Source organism: Protopterus annectens, chromosome 2.part0, assembly GCF_019279795.1.
Source record: "Protopterus annectens isolate FY-2018-M chromosome 2.part0, PAN1.0, whole genome shotgun sequence".
Classification (NCBI taxonomy): Eukaryota; Metazoa; Chordata; order Ceratodontiformes; family Protopteridae; genus Protopterus; species Protopterus annectens.
In genome coordinates this window covers 913,150,589-913,169,966 of record NC_056728.1, presented here as the reverse complement: position 1 = coordinate 913,169,966, position 19,378 = coordinate 913,150,589, and the positions used below count along the sequence as shown (strand labels likewise).

At 39.6% G+C, this 19,378-nt stretch overlaps 1 protein-coding gene across 2 annotated transcripts in view; it reads left to right on the top strand.

Moving 5' to 3' along the window:
• ADAMTS3 (ADAM metallopeptidase with thrombospondin type 1 motif 3) overlaps positions 1-19,378 on the top strand; it is a 3,677,303-nt gene that overhangs the window by 405,468 nt on the left and 3,252,457 nt on the right. The window lies entirely within an intron of this gene.

Below are 19,378 nucleotides of genomic sequence, written 5' to 3'. Positions count from 1 at the left end.
AGGTGTGCCACATAGAAGGATTTCCTGACTACTGTGGTGATGTGATTATCAAAGGAGACACTACTGTCCACCTGTGGCCCAAGGTCTCTTATCACACTTTCAGTATTAAGTAGACTGCCACCTATGTGGTAGCTTATGGGTATAGAGATTTTACCAAAGGAGATGATAGTGCACTTTTTGGCATTGAGCTTGAGGCCATGACTTTGACACCAGGTATCTGTCTCAGTGAGGCCCTTTTGTAGGATGTCCACATTTTTAGGAGTTTTGATTATGGCTCCTAGTTTGCAGTCATCTGTGAACTTCATTAGCCAAAGACCTTCTGTGTTAGCCTGTACTTCAGAAAAGTAGATATCAAACAGGAGAGGACCCAGGACTGAACCCTGTGGTACTCCACTTGTCACTGGTCTGAAGTCGGATTTGGAGTCTGCTACTTTCACAGTATGGGTTCTGTCAGTGAGCCAGTTGGCAACCCATCTTATAACATAGGGATTTATACCTAGTTTAGTGGGTTTATCTATAATTCCAGAGTGGAGAATAGTGTTAAAAGCCTTGGCAAGATCTAGATAGGCTGTGTGAATCACCTTACCCTCATCTACGGCTTTGGTGACTGCTTCAACGAAGTTGATCAGGTTTAGGAGACATGATCTGTCTTTTACAAACCCGAACTGGGAGGGGTCCAGAGTTTGGAGATTACCAATGTCTTTGTTTATCAGTTCCATGATGATACGTTCCATGGCCTTGCAGGCCAGGCTTGTTAGGCTAAGGGGGTGGTAGTTCCTAGGGTCCGTGGTGGCTCCCCCTTTGTGGAGTGGGATAACTGTCGCTGTGCACCATTCAATGGGCATAAAGCCTGAGGTGAGGCTATGATTGAACATGGTGCTTAGGTGGGGTGCCAGTTCATTCTGTAGTTCATGTAGAACACAAACTGGGATGTTGTCAGGTCCCATGGATGCTGTGTTCTTGGCTTTGGAGAGTGTGGTTTTTACCTGTGCAGCCATGATTACAGGAACTTTGCATTCTTCCTTTATAGAGGGTCATAGGGGGTGAGAGGGGGTAAAGTTAGCAGTGAACCTATTTGCAATGATGTTGGCAATATTAGTTGGCTCTGTGTATTTAGTGCCATTGTGCTGTAACTCAGAGCAGATCTGAGTGTTGCCATTGAAAGTCTTGACATAGCTGTAGAATGGTTTGTGGTTGTCTTTAGAATCAGTGGCAATTTTGTTTTTGTAACTAGCTTTGGAGGAGTTTATGAGGGGTCTCAGATTCTTACTGAGGCTGACCAGGGAGTTCCTCCAATCGTGGGATTTTACTCTTTTTTGCAACAGTTTCTTTCTTCTGTTGTAGAGATTGTTTATGGCCGGGGACCACCAGATTGGCTTCCTTTTTTTGGATGATAGCATCTTGGTTCTGTTAGGGATAGCACAATCCATACACTCGTGTAAGTGCATATAAAGTGCATTTGTGTAGGATTCAGCAGTCATACCTCTACTGTCCGTCTGCATGGGTGTCGTGAAGTTTGCCACTTCTGTTTTAAGAAGCGTGAAGTTGGCTTTGGAGAAATTTTTTACGGTGGTTTCCCTAATGGGGAGTGGGGGCAGGATATGGATGTCTAGGGTGATAAGCTTGTGGTCAGATCTGACCAACGAGGAATTGACCTCATTGGTGGAACACCGGTCGCCCATGTTGGTAATGACTAGGTCTGTGATATTGCTGCCCCAGTCGGTGGTGTGGATAAGTTGTTTCAAGGCGTTGGAATTTATGAATTCCAGAAAATGTTGAGCAAAAGAGATGGTACATGAGTAGTTTTTCCAGTTAATGGTGGGGTCGTTGAAATCACCCAATAATTAGGGTGTTAGGTTGTACCCTAATATTTTCCAATGTATCAAGAAATGAGGAGTGGGAATCCTGGGGCATGGTGGGAGATCTGTAGCAAGCTACAATTTGGATTGTGGTTTTGCCCAAAGTTAGTTGCACTTGGATAATCTCGGATGCATTATGCTGAGCAGCTAGCCTGGAGGTGTGGATATCCTTAATGAATATGGACAAGCCTCCGCCTTTAGTGTTTTGGTCCAGGTTAGGTGGCCGAGAGGTGTTGTATGAATTATAGCCTGGTAATGCAGGCTATAATTCACAAGCCAAAAAAAAAAAAAATCATCTGGGAACTGCTCATACTCTGTTGCAAAATCTGGGAATTCACTTCTAGTAACAATCTGATCATCACCCAACCTTCACATATTCAAGACTTTTTAAAAACATTCCTAATTGCTGTCTTTGCTTTTGCTCCTCACCAGTCCATTTCCACCTTCTAACCACTTTCGTCTTTTATCTCACCCACTTTTTCCAGCTGTCTTTTCTCTTTTCCTTCCTCCAACTATCCTTCCTTATTTTTATCTTGCCATCTCTTCTATTACCCAGAATCTGTCACACTTGCTATATTTTCACAATCTCCTGCTTACATATACAAACACAATGTAAGTGTCATTTATCTGCTAACTTAAGAATGCACATATTTATAAGTTTATATTCCCTCACTTTCTTCATATGTTTTCAGTCTTCAGCACTGTATGTAAATATACTTATTCTAATTTTTTTCTCTTTCTATTTTTTCCCCTTTAATGGAATCAAACTTATTGTGCTCATGAAAAAAAAATCATATTATTGTATACTGTTTCTCTGTTTTTGTGTTTGTAAAATTGATGAATCCCATGTTTTTCTTAATCGCATTGTAGTGTTTGTATTTATGTAGTATGATGTCATTTTTCTCTCCAGTCCACTCTTGAAAATGGATTATCACCCAGTCAGACTTTCCCTGTAAACAAGTGCTAAATAAATAAATAACCAATAGTGTAATACAAAGGTATAAAGTGCATTATACAATGTCAGGTCATTGTTGTTGAAAAATGAGCACACTGATTGGATAGCCCAACGAGTGTGCCCACTGTAAATTGAGCATACATCAGTAGTAAAAAGTCTGGCCGCTAAAGTAACACTCAGCAGCCAGACTTTCCTATTGCAGTATGCTATGCAGTGTAAGTGCAAAACAGAAGAAAAATCTGGTACATTCTCAAAAGTAAATACAAATATACCTGACTTTCCTTCAGTTTTGCACAGTCCTGCCTTAAATCTCATCAGAATCTCATAACTCTCAACTCTCTGCATATTTGCAGAATCTCTAGAATTTTGCATCATAGTTTTACTCTTTTTCCAAATAAAAAAAGGATTGTTTTCTTGCAAGCCAGTGGGGTTGAACACTTTAAATAATAAATCAGTAGGCGTATCACCCCCCCCAAAGACCAGGAAGGCATTTTGCAGGTTGGTCCATAATGCAATATAGCAGCACCAATAGGAACATAACTCCCGCATGCAAGCGAAGTACATCAGAAACTGTGGAAGAATGGGAAACAACATGGAGGAACACTATGGTGCCACTATACAAAGATATTATTTAAAAAAGGTGAGCAATTTATTTCTTTAATAATATTGTATAATAGCAAGTACCTACTCGTGGGTGGATATATCAGGATTTACCCATGCTTGGCTTTGTTTAATCACACAGGCTTTGCTCTCATGATCAAACCAGATTAACAGTAGGTAAATCCTGATATACCTACACTCACTTATGGGTTATTGTATCCTTTGGGAAAAAGTCCTGCACAATTCTAATACACGACAAGGGAACATGCAGTAATTTCTCCAAGTGCTGACCTTTCGCTGTCTTATCTCCTGTCTCAAATATATTTCAGAAGTACACACAGAAACAATTCCTCTACCATCTCACTACTAACAATCTGACTTCATGCGCTCAGCATGTCTTGCAGCCAGGTCACAGCACTGAAACTGCATACATTCCTAAATTCTACCAACCAGATATAAAAATAGAGCCTTCTCAATTCCTCCATTTTTGTGCACCTATCCAAAGTCTTTGACCCAATTTTCCATCTCCTCCTGCTCCACAGATGAGCCAAAATGGATCAAAAACAGATGACAAGCTGTTAAATGTAGCCAAGCTTATTCTGAGTTCACACCTAATACAATAGGTGTCCCCAAGGCACAGTGCTAAGCCCTACCCTATTTAACATCTTTGTAAATGAGGATAACTGTATGCTGATGGCTATACTCCTTTCCACCTACCTGACTACAGCTTAATACCTAGCAAGCAGTCATCTAACTAGAACAGTGATTAATAAGTTCAAAACTCTTACTAAACAGACATGAAAAAAAAAGTGAACAAACAATATTTGAAGCCAGCACTGCAGCTAAACTAACCACTCAAATCTGTGAAATATCTCCACACTCACGTGGGTTGCCACACACACACACACACACACACACACACACACACACACACACACACACACAGAGAGCAACACAGTCAACATAGACCATAGGCTACATTTTAGCAAACACACAGACTATTGCATCAAATCTAACAAAAAACTTGAGACACTGTACATGTCTAAAACCATCCTAATGGAACTAGCCAGTTAAACACTGCCTCATCACTGCTTTTATCAAGTCTTATCTACTCATCCTCTTTCCTTACCAGTATTACTAAAGCCCAACTATGTAAGCTGTAACAAACTGAAATTAAATTCCCAAACCTACTTAGAAGATGATAGCATTGCAAGGCTTTGTGTAAGATCAAATGGCTATAGGTAAAATATCCTAGCCCTTAATCAACTGATTGCACTGTGAACCACATACCCAAAAAAACTGCTGTTCTTATTACCAAATATATCCCACCAAGAAACTTGAGGTCATAAAAAACTTATTACAAGTATCCAAGTCTTGTGCCTCCTTAAATTCAGTATAAGAATACTCAAGACTTCCTGTTTTCATTTACACCACTGCCTGTAGTTTAAATGCACATATCCCTTCATATTCACTCTCTTCCTATTTCTTATACCCTACAAGTGTGTCTCTCTTTCAGCCCCCACCCCCGTATTCAGTATTAACATGTTATACAGTGCCTGCCCTCAGTAATGTAATACAGCTGTATGTAACAATGTTAAGATAATGATATGTCATGTAATTATTGGTCTGTATTATCATGATTTCACTACATACACAATAAAAATTTAATCTTCCATCATTTTTTTTATTTGGCTGTGCTTAATGCAATGGAAAACATTTCATTTTACGGCTATTACTGTACTTATTTTATACTTAATTATTATTGCTCATAATGCACTTTAGAGCTTTCCTCTGTGGACCTCTGCTGAAAACATGCTGCATCTCAGTTGGATTATCCAATTTAGCAAATGAAAATAAATAGTAACTTCCAAGAAGTGACACTGGTGCATATTGCAAAACTTTACTGGAAATTATCAATTTAAATATAGCAACATTTCTAAGCAGAAGAGAGCAGCAAAGCTGTGGGAGTTAAATTAATATAATATGCATCTGTATTCATGCTGATGTGTGAATTGATAGTAGAGGAATAATAAATGTATTTCTCATGGGTAGAGTGCAATAAAAAGCCTGTTGAGGAGGAATGGTGGTGTAAATGAAAGGAGTAAGTCTGGACTATTCATGTATGTCTATACTGGTGATTTTGAACAGCTGGAGATACTAGTCTGGTTTAAATATATTATGAGGTTGGATTTAAAAACATGGGAGGTTGTTTGATGTTGGGGTTTGTGGTTCCATACCTTGTCAATGCTTATGGAGTATGACTTCTCATTTCAGGAGTTATATTTTTAGGATTCTATTAGATGTTGATCCTTTGATCAAATATTCATTTTGGATTTATAACTTTTATCCATCCATAACCCCTTTTTCCCATTTTTGGACAGGGGGTCGGGTGTCACTTCAACAATGATAATCATCTACAGTCAGGTTTACACTGCCAGGTGGCTAGCCTTCCACGCTAGTTCTTCTGCACCACACTCACACCTATGATCAGTTTAGTGTGTCCAATCTAACTACTGCATGTGTTTGGAATGTGGGAGTAAACTGGAGCACCCAGAAGAAACACACACAAACACAGGGAGGACATGCAGACTCTGCACAGAAGGCAACCCAGCAGCGAATCAAACTGGGGAACCTTCTGCTGTGAGTTGCCAATGCTATTCAATGTGCCACTGTGCTGCCCATTTGGGTTTATACCATTTTATTACATTACTGATGGCTGGGATGTTTCAGGGATGATGTCATGTTTTATGTGCCATTATGAGTTGCTTATATTTGGTGTGATTATTCTAGCCAGTTCAGCTTATGCAGGAGAACACAGTGTTGGATTAATTTTGGGAGGATGGATGGAAATTTATTTTAGTGCTCAAGTTTGTTCATTAGTGTAGTTTGAAGCTTAGTGAAAATTGTAGATGCACACATCAGGCAGCAGAGGGACATTGCAGTTACTTTCATTCTGTGGCCAGTGAGATATGGCCTTGCTTTGTGAAGCAGCTTTGATTTGTGTTGTTTTGTTTGGACAACAGCATTTATGTGTTGGTCAAATTTAAATGTTTCATCCTATGATGACACCCAGTAAACTGGTATGTGTAACTTGTTCTAGTCTGGTGGTGGTAGATGAGACTATATTTAGCTTTTATTTCCTATTTTGTGAGTGGGTAGGTTGTCTGGTTGTCTGACGCTTTTCAGTCATGGCTTCAGTTTACGGAGCATGTGACAATATGATGAAAGTTATACTATATGATTAAGAAAAGAACCAGTTGGAGAATAACTATGCAGCACAATGTGAGCATTATACAGCTGCATCAAATGTATACAATAAAGTACCATCAGGAGAAAGAAAACACCCAAACAGTACAAATACTACATACAAAGTATACTTAACTGCTATGTAAACAGTCAGGGGGAAAATACACATGGAAGAAATGAGAACAAAAGCAATGCAGTTGTACTTGCTAGCTGGTTGGCAACAGAGGGTCTTGATGATGTGATTGTAGTGGAAGGTTAGTTATTTTCTCTAAAACAAATGCATTTATTGTTAATTTAATGCTAGTTAATGCAAAGCCTCTGGAGGTAAATGTGGTTAATTCTGTATTTTTTCTAGATTCAGATGGAGTAGTAATCATTCTAGACAGTTCTCAGTATTGGAGATAGAGCCTTGGATGATTGTTTATAGTTTGGATAATGCGTTGGGAATGAGCAAATGTTGAATCATTAGCATATTGTATGATTGTTATGATCTGATGGTGTCTTTTCCATCCATTTCTCAACATATGGGTCTCTGATCTGACTTCTGCAACTTCTAACTTTTGGATGCAGTGCTTAGGCTCCATCACCTACCCATAATCCCTGTGTAGAGAGCAAGCTACCTTAGATCTCGTTTAACTCCATAAGTGTTTGAAAGATCTTAGTGCTCAGGAATGTTTTATCAAATTTCTTCAGAAAGATAAGTATCTTCCTGTTGGGGCTAATTTTTTGGTTAATTTTTGTATTTCTCCCCCTTTCTAATACCACTTTCTGCTTATTGTCCTATATTTTTGATCTTTATTCATCTCTTCTGTCTCACTCCTGAGTTGGGGTTTCGTGTTAAAAAAAAAAAACACAGCTTTCCTTCTTTAGGGTAATTTCTAGCTTAAGTGGAAATTAAATTTGTTTTATCAGTGTTTCTAACCTTTTTGCTTGTCCATGAAAATGGTAGAAAAGCCTCCGAGATTCAAAAAGGGTATAAATTGTTGTCACTAACTACCAAATTTAAACCACACAAGTGTATATACTGCTTAGAACCTTTGCACATGGACATTTCCTGCTCCATCTGTGAGGCATTTGGGCAATGGGCCATAAATTAGAGATGAAAGAAACTTATCCTCAAGAAGCTTCTTCAGTTTTCCACAAGAGAAAAACCCTTCTGGATGAGGAAAGTCTGCTGCTGCTCCTTCCCCTTCCCCATCTTCTTCAAAAAAGGGGTCTGATAGATGTGAAGACAAGCAAAGGGATTAAGGCAAAAAGAAAAGTCAAAATCCGCTAAGAAACGATCTCCAGATTCAACACCTTCATTGGTGTGGTGCCTAAGATTACTAGATCTTCAGATCTAAAGGTGTTTTCAGACCCGATAGTCATTGGTTCCATATACATTCTGGATTCTCTGTGGATCCTATCTGCCCTGGGCTCCAGTCATCACTCCAGACCACCTTCCTCCACTTTTTTCTTAGGTCATTTAGGTCGACTAAAACTAAAACACTAAATCACTGAAGTTAACATGGATAGGATGATGGGATGATTACTTCAGACCCAAGTCCATTTGGGAGTCCTCCTGGCTCCAGCCACTGTTGGATCTAAAGGAACTAGTTATTCCCCCCACTCTTTAATGACTTCTTCTCCAATATGACCTCTTGGCACAGAAACCTTGGATCTGACCCTTTCAGAGGGCAGATCTGCATCAGAGCCCAGACTCCATACTTTATCAACAACGGTGAGTTCTCTGACGAAGTTGGATCTGACCCTGTTTGATCTGAGTCTTGGAGTTGAACCATCAGCATTGATTCCCAACAAAACATGGAACAAACAAAATTGAAACAAGCAGCAAATCGAAAACCACTCGGCCTAGGAAGGTTCCAACAACCAAAACTCAACTAGTAATGAAAAAAAGCTTCTTTAATAAATCCAATGCAAACCAATACATGACACAGTAGAGTTAAGCGCTTTCACCTAGTAGAAATACCAGGCTTCCTCAGGACTCTGTACAATAAAATCAGTCCCCTTATATAGCTTGAATAGCTTAAATTACATCATGTGACTACCCCACCCAAAAAATCATCAATTATTTTAAAAATCTTTAAAAACAAATGTTAAAACAATTCTTTAGAAGTACAATTCTTTGAAAAAAGCTTCTAACCATGTTGTAAAACAAGACCTGGTCCACTGAAATAAATAATGAACAACATAACATAAAATAAAATAATACAAAAAATCCTACAAGAATTCTATCTGTAAGTGCAAGGTGTAGTTCATAAAGCAGGAAAAGAGTTTACAGTCCTAATGGTTTTACATAATTACAATCCCTCATAATCTAGCAGCTCTAAGTTTTAAAATGCTGCTAATATTAATGTTATCATTTAAACCCGGTGCTCTCCCCGCATCTAGTTTGAGTTGCCAAAGCAGCTCTCTGTACTCCAGCTTAGATTCCCAGCTACCACCCCGGGGGTCTATGCTAACCTGCTCCAAAACAAAAAATTTAGAACCATATTTTTGCAATTTTGAGACTGTTTGTAAAAGGCATTAGTTTCTTTCCCTTTACTAACTTCATACATGTGTTCATAAACCCTTCTGTTTAAATACCTTTCTGTTTTCCCTATATAAAAACTTGAGCATATTGTACACATGCCCAAGTGTACAACCCCTTTGGACTTGCAATTAAAATACTGTGAGGATTGAATATTGAATTTCCTAGACGGAATATACAAGGAACCTTGATTGACCATATAAGGACAGTGATGGCATGCCCCACACTTGTAAGTACCTTTAATCTTCCTGGTTTGTCCAATCAATTTTCTTACTCCTCTCTCCATGTGCTCTTTGAGGTTCATATCCCTCCTCCTAGTAAAATGTGGCTGAATAGGTAAAAACTCAGATGTTTCCTCATTCACCTTTAATACATGCCAATATTTAGTAATAATCCTTTCTACTTCTGCTGAAGTCCCCGAAAAAGTATGCACAAAAGCCCCTTCCTTAGGAATAGTTTTTGGACAACTATTTTCCAAATTACTAATGCCAATCCCTATTAAGGGAAAACATTTTTTATTCCTGTTCTCAGTAACTTCCTTCACAATGTTTTCAATGAGCTCTTCAGGGTAACCCCTTTCTAGGAATAAAGTCTTAATGAATTTCGCTTCATTCAGAAATTCATCCATCTTACTTGTCATTCTTGAAGCCCTAATTAACTGTCCTTTCACTATTCCCCTTTTCTGATAGAAGGGGTGACCACTATCAAAATGCAATTAGGTGTTTGAGAACGTCTTTTTCCGGAAGATTTTTGACTGAAAACAATTATTTTCATAGTCCTTGTATAATGTAACATCTAAATAATCCAAACGATCTTCCCCCATGTTCATAGTAAATTTCAGAAATTCTGTGGTTTCATTAATGTAATCAAAACATTTTTCCAATTCTTTTCTTGTCCCTTTCCACAACAAACAAATGTCGTCTAAAAAATCTGGTGTACTTAATAATATGATTTGTCCAATCTGTTTCTAATATAAACTCTTTTTCCCAATGGTATAATACACAATTGGCGTATAATGGGGCACAAGATGCACCCATAGCAACACCCTTCCTTTGATGGCAGTATTCTCCATTTAAGTATAAGAAATTATTCCCAAGAACAGTCTCAGTGAACTCCAACACTAAATTAATAGTGTTGTTGTCCAAACCAGATTCAGCAGTAAGAATTTCCAAAAAACATTCCAATCCCTTCTCATGGGGAGTGCTTGGAAACAATTCAATAACATCAATAGTAACCATAAGTAAATCCCTACTAACTAATTATTTTTTTATACCTTTCAAAAACTGCCATGAGTCTTTACAAATATGATGTATTGAAGCTATAAACTTTTTGACCGTGGAGTCAACAACTCTTTGAAAACCAGACAGGTTTTATATGGTAGTGGACTGTCAGGAGCATCTCTTTAAGAAACCCCTCTGCTGACCCAGATGTTGTGACCCCAGGACCCAAAGGAGCCCCTCTGCCAACTGATAGACAGTAGGGCTCCTGATAGATTTGGCAAAAAGTTTACACCTCTGCCACTTTAGCCATGAGGGTCATTAAATGTCAAATCTGGATCATTTGAAGCAAAAAATTGCAACCAATGAGGACAAGAACCTTTCCAAAGAATTACTTGACCTTTGTCTCTCCAGCTCTCAAGTTGCTAGGCATTCCTTATAGTGCAACTATGATACTATGGAAGCTTCCAGCTGGACTGCAGCCACTGGTTCTGTATTAAAAGACATGCACGACTAAAGGAACAATCTGTTCCTGAGAATGTCAAGACAAATATTTTACATAAAAGTTTCCTCTTTGGGCGCAAAGCTGAGGCTGTGCTTAAAAAGATGGAAGATAAAGCTAAATCCATGCAAACTGTTTAAGACTTCCTTCTGATTCAGCCTCCTAGATTTAGCAGGAACTACCCCTCAAAACATTGGTCCTTCCCATCACAATCCAAAAACAGGCAGAGAAAGACCCATAGGAAAAGGACACAAAGACAACAGCAACTACAAATACCCAGGCAGTGGACCTCAGACACTTCCAGGCAAGGTAGTTCTAGGCCACAAGCCCTTAGCAGAGAGCAACAGTGACTCATCCATCCCATTCTCGCTCTACCCACTTCCCTCCCCCTACAAGACTAGGAGGAAGACCACCCCTGTTCAAGGAGAATTGGTCTCTCATCACTTCAGACAGGTGGGTTCTAAGCATTATTGCAAATGTCTACAGGTTCGCTTTCAAAGAGACACTAAAGCACTCGGGCATTCCTCCAAACCAAAGGATGGAGGCCCTTTCCCAAATTCAGAATTTGTGCTCCTAGGGCTCAGTGGAACCAGTTCCAGAACAAAAAGGAATAAGCATCTACTTCAGGCTATTCCTACTTTTCAGAAAGGAGGTATCTTGGCACCCCATTTTAGACCTGTCTACCCTCAAACAGTGCCTGCTGGTTCCAAATTTCAAAATGTTAACTCTTCAAAAGTTTTTACCCATGAAAGTTCATCATGCCTTCATAGTTGCCCTGAATCTAAAAGATGCCTACTTGCACATTTCCATAGATGAATCACACAGAAGCTTTTTATACTTCAGAGCAGGTACCAGTCATTATCAATTTTCTGCAATGCCCTTTGGCTTGTCTGTTGCTCCCAAAGTCTTCACAAAGTGCTTAGCCCCTCTAATTGCATTTTGCAGGACCAGAGGGGTGCAGATCTACCCCAAATTGGATAATTGTCCAATACAAAGCCACAAGTCTGTCAAAACTCCACTCAGATCTGGTGTTCACCCAGAATGTCTTGACCTCCCCGGGCTTCACTATAAATCAACACAAATCAAACACAGAACCATCCACCAGGATTGTCTTCCTGGGGTCTCGTCTGGACTCTTCCCTTCACAAGGCCTTCTTACCTTCAGACAAAGTCTCTTTCCTGACTTAGTACTTCCAAAAGATCATGCAGAGAAAATGCCTTACAGCCAGAGAATTCCTCAGAGTACTGGGCTACATGGCCTCTTGCATCCTCAGTCCTCCTGGCCAGGCTGCACATGAGGAAGCTCCAGTGGTACCTCACAAATGTGTGGTGTCAGCATGTACAGCCCCTTTCAACCCAGATATGACTTATTCATTGTCACAAGGAGGAATTTGCATAGTGGGCACAAGCTTGTGCTCAGAACCAGGGCCTTCATTTCAGGTTCACCCCCCCCCCCCCCAGGAGCAAACCTTAACCGCAAATGCCTCGGAGTCAGCCTGGGGAGCTCATTTCAGACACTACCAAACACAAGGAAAGTGGCAAAATCAGCTCAGAGACAAATACACAATCTTGAAAGAGCTCATAGCAGTTCAAAAAGGCCTGGCAGCATTCAGAGAAAAATGGTAACCAGAGGTCCTGTTAGTAAAAACAGACAACACCACAGTCATGTGGTACATAAACAAGCAGTGCCTGGCAATGCAGGTTTGGGAGACTGGTTACTCTCCTTGGTTTCACCTTTTGGCGCAATACCTTCCAGGTTTGTAAAACATTTTAGCGGATTACCTCTGCAGAAACCTGCTGGATCCCCACAAATGGCATCTTCATCAGGAAATGTTTTCTCAGCTTAGCCAAGAAATGTGGTGTCCCCCAAATAGACCTCTTCACCATCAAGGAAAATGCTCAGCTGAAAAGATTCTGCTCCAGGAGCAGCCTACACTCAGCCAGGAAGACAGATGCCTTTTCTTTCCCTTGGACTCACCTTTTCATCTATCTATTCCATGCCTTACCTCTGCTTCCTCAGGTGCTTCTAAATATAAGGGAAGGGAAGGGACCAAGGGCAATGCTGATAGCCCCAGACTAGCCCAGGGAACACTGACATCCTCTGCTACTCAACCTGACCAATGCAAATCCATGGCAGTTACCTCAAAGAGTGGAACTTCTTACTCAGGACAAAGAAGAGATTGTGCATCCCAGCTTGCAGAACCTCAGACTCTGTCTGGATAATTCTTCAGCATCTGGGACTGACCCTGCCCTAATCAAGTAGGTTCAAGATGTCCTTAAAGAGGCCAGAAGGCCCAGTACTAAAGAAATCTTACTCAGCTAAGTATAAAAGGTTTTCCATTTGGTGCCAATGACATAGTAATAGTCCTCTCTTAGCCAAGATGTCTTATCATCCTAGACTACCTGACTAATCTGATTAACAAGGGCCTGTCTTATTCCTCCATTAAAATTCATGCCTCTGCCATTTCGGCTGATAACCCTGATCTTCCTCTTGTCTTTTTACACCCCCTTCTCAGACAGTTTCTTAGTGGAGTGATTCACACAAGTCCTCCCAGGAGACAACCTAACCCCTCCATGGTACCTCAGTTTTGTTTTAGAAAAACTGGCCCTGCCTCCTTTCGAGCCAGTGGCTTCTGGTAACTAAAGTTTCTAACTTGGAAAACTGACATTTTGCTGGTTATCACCTCTGCTAGAAGAGTCTCTGGTAGAGCTCTTCCTCATCTTCCATCCATCCAGAGTCTCCTTTAGGAATAACCTTTCCTTTATGTCCAAGGTAATGACAGACACATCCTTGATTCAAGCCATACAATTGCCTTTTTTCTTTACCAATCCTCAGAACCAGGAGGGAATAATTCTTCATTTCCTGGGTGGTCATAGGCAATTCCATTACTATCTTTAACGAACTAAATCTTTGAGAAAATTAGACCAACTCTTTATGACTTTTGCCACCAGTTATGAGGGAAAACCAGTTCCCAAACATGCTTTTTCCAGATGGATCTGTCACTGTATCTCATTTTGTTACAGCCATGGCAAGAAGCCACTTGAGGCTGTCAGGACTCACTCTACTAGGGCTACTGCTACCTCTACTGCCTTTCTAAAAGGAGTCCGTAGTCCCTACCAAGGACATCCTGAAAGCTGCTACCTAGTCATTTGTGTATCCTTTCACCATACACTACCACTTACCAGCCTTTCCCTGTTCCAGAGCAGGATTTGCCACTGCCATTTTGCAGGGCATCTTGCCCTGTACCTAATCTACATTACACCCTTGTTTTCAGCTTTGGGAATTATCCCACAAGTCAGGACTGCAACAGCGAAACATGAAGAACATATTACAGTTCTATACACTTACCATAAATGTAAATGTTCGTGTGTATTCAGTGTTGCAGTCTTATTCCCCTTCCTTCCTCCTTCCCTCTTAGCCTACAGGGTAGTCTGATACAAACGTCTTCTCAAGCCAAGGAATCCCTTTGCTTTTTGCCCTGTCCCTTACTTCGGCTATCTGTCTTAAGTCCTTTACTTTAGGACCCATCTTGGTGGGGCTCATGCCCTCAAGGGGCAAGAAAAAACTGAAATCATGATGTCGGCTGGCTCTCTATATAACTGAGAATACTGATGTCGTTCAGGGCATCTACCAGCTCTTGGACGAGGAAGAGTTTTTGCTCTGGTAGTTGGGTTAGCTAAGGGCTTTTATGGCAGGAAATCCCACAGTCAGGACTGCAACAGGGAATACACTTGAACATCTACATTTATGGTAAGTGACAACTATACTTTCCTGGTAACCTCATTCTTCTCCATCGCACCTCCCAATCTTTTTCATCTACTTGAGGAAAAATTCTTCTGCTTGGGGTATAAAAATGTCTATGCAAACACTTCCAAGCAAAAATCTAAAATGTTTTAGGCTTTGTTGAATGTTTGGGAGCCGTACACATAGAACCTCCTTGTTTCTTTGTGAATTGCTTATCCAACCTCTCTCTTCCCAGTCCTTTCCAACATACTCTGATTGTTTACTATAGTCATTGTGTAAAATTTTATATGCCCTACTAATTCTCTCTTTTGACAGCAGCTTCTTTTCTAGATTCACGTAGGATTCTCCTGTCCTTTTCTCTTTGTTTATACCCAGATCAGTTCCCTGTTAAAGCAATCTCTAGCCTGCAGTCCAAGTGTCTTCTTGCCCTTTTCCCATTCTGTTACCTTTCTTCTCTAGTTATTTGCTCCCAATGTCTTGCTTTCTTTGCCAGTTTTCTCCAGTAAATCCCAGCTCCTCCTTTCCTATTATCTGTACCCTTAATTGCAGTCATCCCTATTGGCAAAGAAATATATGATTTTTACAAAGCTCTGTTGATTAACTTTAGATTGTGGGCAGCTTATTCCTCCTCGTCCTAATTTAATATGTTCTGCAAGAGCATTATTTTTTACTTATGTTCTCTCTCTGCAAGTATTTCTTATCTCTAGTAATAGGGACTAGTTTAGATGATTCATTTCTCTTAATTAGTGCTGCAGTTTGCAGTGAGTTGTGATATGCTTACATTCTGGCAGACGTGTGAGAGGTAGTAGCTATGAAATGCTCAAAGAACTGGTAAGCTGTATTAGCAATCGTTTTCGTGGGGTTTGGTACCTGGCTTATATAAGTTTTTGTCATTTTGGAGAGAGCACTGAAATGTGGGGATGCCTGAGCAGCTATCTTATTTACTTGTTTTTCTGGGAGGGGCTTTTTTAAAAAAATACTGGCAAAATAGCAGATGTGTGAGAAGTGGTGTAGGCGGGATCATTCCCACTAATATAGCACTGTCTACATCAACAGACTGTTTCTTTCAATTCAGTTAAAATTTTAATTGTCTTATAAGACTAAGGGTATGCAGGGCCAGACAGTGCACTTTTCAATGGCTGCTTTAGTTTGGAAAGCAATAACTTGATCAATGAGTGTGGAACATCTGCCCAGATTGTAACAGTTGCATTTTGTGTGCATCGGATAAGACCATGAGGCTGCAGACAGAGACGTGTCAAAGGCTGCTGTTCCAGATGGCATTGTAACAATCATAGCATATGCTGCAACAACCATAAAGTGCTGTACAGTGTTGACAAGAAAAGTGTAGACGTACAGTAAAATATTAAAGGTAGCTTTTAGAGGAAAGCAGTGTATTTTCTGACAGTGAGCAGGTCAGATGCTACATATTATACAGTACAGTGCTCAAGACTGCAGGAAAAAAACATGGGGTGGGCAGATAGCACCATATCAGATACTGCTTTTAGTGTGAAGACAATTCATGTTCCATCTGTGAGAAGGATAGGCAGTATATATAAGCATCCTGTGGTGTTTTCCCTACAAGTTACAATATTTTATGTACAGCTGTAAATGTTCATATTATCCTGTAGTACTTTTAGATTTTACTATATTTCAAGCCTGTTAATTGTAACTCTATCACAGTATGCTATGCTTTTTCATTCATTCATTCATAGAAGTTTCAAGACAATTCAGTCTTGAGACCATAATTTATTGCCTTAGGATGCACCCATTTTTCAAGGAGAGCAATCAGCTAGTCATGGAGTAAGTTTGATGAATCCCATATAGCCTCTGTTTGGAGGAGGATAAGGTGTCACGCTGCTTAACCTGCAAGGGCAGCTTATCCCATACATGGGGATTTACTTTTTCACATTTAATTTGAGCCCTTTTAAAGTATGCAAGATATTAAATAGGAAAATGTATTTCTGAAGGGTAAAGGTGTAAGAGGGAAGCTTGATAACATCACTCCGTGTGCAGTCATCTGCACACTTAGTTTACCAGAGTCTTCTCAGTTTGGAGATTAGAGAAGTGAATGCCAAAGTATTTGGGACTCCACTGGTTGCCTTTATAGTTTAGGGTAAGGCAACTGACACACTAACTTTGACCTATATATTTTAGCCAGTCTGTTATTCAACTTACCGTATAAGGATCAATATTTAAAGGAGCTAGTTTGCTTACAGTGACCCATGGGTTATAGTGCCAAATGCTTTGGGTAGGTCAAGATACACCATGTCAACAACAGGATCACTAAATAAAATCAGGGACAGGTAGCCTTCTTCACAAATAAAACCAGTAATTTATTAACTTTAAGTGCGATTAATAACAGTGCACTTTTCGTTGTGTATATCCTCAACTTCCTCAGAAGCTAAAACAATGAACAACAGGAATTCAACCATTAAGTACTTGAATGTAACAATTAGTGGGCTGGTCCTTCACCTTGTTAATGAATTCGTTACCATAGTGAAGTAGTTTACTCTCTTGTTCACCACGCGTTTTATAGTGGTGCGTGGTTACAACAAACCACCAAATTGTTACATTACTGTGTTGTATAGTACCTAAAAGTCTACCACAACAATTCATAACAAATAATTAAAAGCACAATGTAAAATATAAAATACAATATAAAATACAAGATGTAGTGCAAATTGAATGTAACCCCCCACCCGGTAATTCTGCTTTTTTAATAAGCCAGATATTCCAAGCCTCCTTACTCAATTTAAAATTGGTTGGAATATAACATAGCCCTAAAGGTGGGGTTAAGACAGTCTGCTTAATAAAGGATGTACAAGCCCATTTGGGAATCGTGTGGTTGGACAATCATGGGCTCAGAATTTCCCTACCAGTCATTTCCAGTACCTTAATAGCACACAAATAGTAGTGTTGCCCAGTACCACAAGCACTGCCTTTCGACAGTAAACTATTAACAGTGGACATAAGGAATGTAACACGATCTATGGTACTCAATAAAGGTGCCCTACACCAACTACTTTGGTTGGATTGAACCCCTCAAAAATGAGTGTGTCTCTAACAACACCGACTACATATTGTTCTAATAGCCAGTATTAAAAGTACAAGAGGAAATAAAAGACAGAAATAATAATAAAAATGAACCAAAAAAGGCTATACCCCAAGTATAATCTTTTAAGTATACTTCCACCCCCCTGTACAATAATTCAAACTAAACGTGGTCAATACACCTTATTCTATTGCGTATAACATAGTTATCTTCTAGGTATCATGGCTTAAACCCTGGCAACTAAAATCCGGGTTCACCTCTCTAAGTTTTTTAACTTCAAAATGCATGCAATTGAGGTCATTTCATTGATACCCGGTTTCTGGTTTGCATTGGTCCGTAACTGCCAGAGAAGTTCTTTTCTCTCTAGTTTAAGCGAGTCATGTCCTCCTCTTATGTCCCTCACTTGCTGGTCTATGACCCTAAATGTAAACTCATGACCAATATTATCATAGTGGTGCCTGGCTAAAGCATTGGTCATCTTGTTAGACCTGATGCTATACAAGTGTTCATATATCCTTTCTTTTAGCTTTTTATCGGTCTTCCCGATATAGAATGCCGGACATTGGGAACACTTCGCCAGGTAAACCACTAGTTTGCTGTTACAGTTAAATTTAGAATTTGATTGAAATTTTTGGTCCCCTATTACAAAATTCAGCCCTTCATCAATATACTTACAATACTTGCACATCTGGCACTTAAACATACCTAATTTAGTTGAGTACGGTTGCCTAGTACCTTCCAATAGTTCCTTTAGGTTATTGCCACGTTTGTAAATTATTCTAGGCCTATCTGGCAAGATGGACTGAAATTCGTTGTCGTTAATTAAGAACTCCCAGTTCTTCAAAATAATATTTTTAATCCTATGTGAGTCCAAGTTGAATGTACAACTAAATCCACAAAGGAAATCTGGGTTTTCCATTCCACTGGATCTTTGTGTAATAGCTCCAACTCTATTTACCCCGTCATTATTCAACAAGGGGACATATTCCTTTAAGCTTCTTTTACGCTTAACCTCTTCAATAATTTCAAACAAAAACTCGGGGGGATACCCCCGCTTAAGGAAGAATTTAGTCAAAGTAAGACACTCTTCCAAGAAGTCCCCGTCATCACTGGTCATCCATGCTGCTCTAACAAGTTGCCCCTTCACCACCGATTTCTTTTGGTGTATAGGGTGGCAACTTGAATAGTGCAGCATGGAGTTAGAATAGGTTTCCTTACGGTGTATTTTGGATAACCATTTCTTGTTGTCATAGTCTTTCCTTAGGTCTATGTCCAGATAGTCTATCCTGTCCTTATTGTATTTATAAGTAAATGAGAGGAAACTAGTGGACGCATTGAGAGTTAGCATCAAGTCTTTAAATTCTGATTCCGTTCCATGATATATCATAAAAATATCATCAAGGAACCTGGTGTACAGAATTAAATTCGATTTAATGACTTCTACTCCTAAGATGTTATTCCTCTCCCAATACGCCATAACTAGGTTTGCAATACTTCCACCACTTGGGGAACCAGATATCTATCAACAATTTATTAGGTGAAATTGACGAACTGGACAGTACAATTAAGAACGATATTGACTATCAGAGGTACAAGTTTGAATATGAAAGGTGTTTCATCAGTATTGATGAACACCTATCAAAGCTTAATTTCACTAAAAAGAAAAAAATGAC